The sequence below is a fragment of the Myotis lucifugus genome, unplaced genomic scaffold (assembly GCF_000147115.1).
Source record: "Myotis lucifugus unplaced genomic scaffold, Myoluc2.0 scaffold_629, whole genome shotgun sequence".
NCBI lineage: Eukaryota > Metazoa > Chordata > Mammalia > Chiroptera > Vespertilionidae > Myotis > Myotis lucifugus.
The window spans coordinates 308,419-309,862 of record NW_005871677.1 but is presented as its reverse complement, the minus strand read 5'-3'; the positions used below and the strand labels follow the sequence as shown (position 1 = coordinate 309,862).

Sequence of the window (1,444 nt, the reverse complement as noted above, 5' to 3'; positions counted from 1 at the left end):
GGGCCAGGCCAACAAGGAAGGGGAGAAATTGCTTGTGCCTCTCGATTCTGAAGGTGTCAGGGCCAAGGCCCTGCTCTTCCTAGCCCAGCCCTGAGGCCAGAGAGAGCTGAGGACCATGAGCATAGGCGCTGCCCCACCGAGGGCCGGGCATCTCTCCTGGCAGCGCCTGCTGGTGCCACGACTCAGCTGGCAGTTGGAGCCAGCACTCCCAGGAGGGCCTGGGGCCAGAAGTCATGTGATGGCGGGTCCAGAAAAGTGGCTCCAAGCCCCTCGAAGCTTGTCCCCTCCCCAATCTGATGGATAGAGAATGACATTGGAGAATGCCCCCTACACCCCACATGCCAAGAAAAGATGGGGGCCCTGAGGAACAGGTGCCCACATCCAGCCAGAGGCCTGCAGAGCTGCTCCCCCATCGCCACCCCCACTCATTCTATTTTTGGTGCTGCCCTTGCTGGCCCTTTGAGCTGCCCAGGCCAGGCCAGGCTAGACAACCACCCCCACCCCCAGCTGATCTTAGGACTATTAATAGTGTCCCTACCTCCCAGGACCAGGCATTACTCCCCAGCCCCTAAATACACTTGCCCTTGGTCTAATTATTTGTAAAGGAGCAGAGGTCCTCACACGCTAATGCCAACCCCAGATGAGAAAGGGAGGCAGAAGTTCTGGAGACCACCTGAGTGACAAGTCTGGGATGGGCAGGAGTTTGGGGAAAGGAGAGAAGGACGCATTAAATTCCAGAGCAAGAGACAGACAGAAAGACAAAATTAAAACTATAAGAGAGAGAGGGAAGGGCCAAGACAGCAAATCAGAGCCAAAGGAAAGCAGTTCAAAGAGAGAAGGCTGCAACAGAAAGAACCAGAGGAGAGGAGGGTTCCAAGAGAGGCGAGGAGAGGGGGAGGAAGCCGAGAGAAAGAGAAAGCAGAGGAGAATAGGACTCCTTTTTAAAAAAACAACACCCCAAAGGGGGAAGACCTTCCTAAAAATACTCAGGAGTGGCTTCGTGAGCACATTGCTCGGGCTGCATCCAGCTGCCAGCATCTGCCTGAAGGGTGCTCAGCAGGGCGAGGGTCGGGGGAGACCCTCTGGCAATGTTTTGGGGAAGCAGAGCACCAGGAGGAGGTGCAGAGAAGGAACAAATAATTAAGAAAAAGAAGGTGGTTCGAGAAGCAAGTCCCCATGGAGAGGAATCCACTCGCAGGCCTGTGCAAGGGAAGGCCCCGCACTCAGCACCGCCTCGCCTACGGAAAGGGGGCTGGGCGGGCCAGCGAATGGCAGAGATGAGGGAAGAGAACACACCGATCTCCACTGACCCCGCGGGGAAGCAGGAGCAGGCCAAGGCCACCTGCCTCCCAGCCTCAGGTGCTCTACCATCCTCAGCCCTCTAAAGGCCAGCATCTGCCTCCCAGGCCGGCGGCCCTACAGGAGCACCTCTGCTAGGGACTTG

The 1,444-nt window shown here is 57.2% G+C and overlaps 1 protein-coding gene across 7 annotated transcripts in view; it reads right to left on the bottom strand.

Moving 5' to 3' along the window:
• Positions 1 to 1,444, bottom strand: part of NFIX (nuclear factor I X) — a 63,858-nt gene that overhangs the window by 27,196 nt on the left and 35,218 nt on the right. The window lies entirely within an intron of this gene.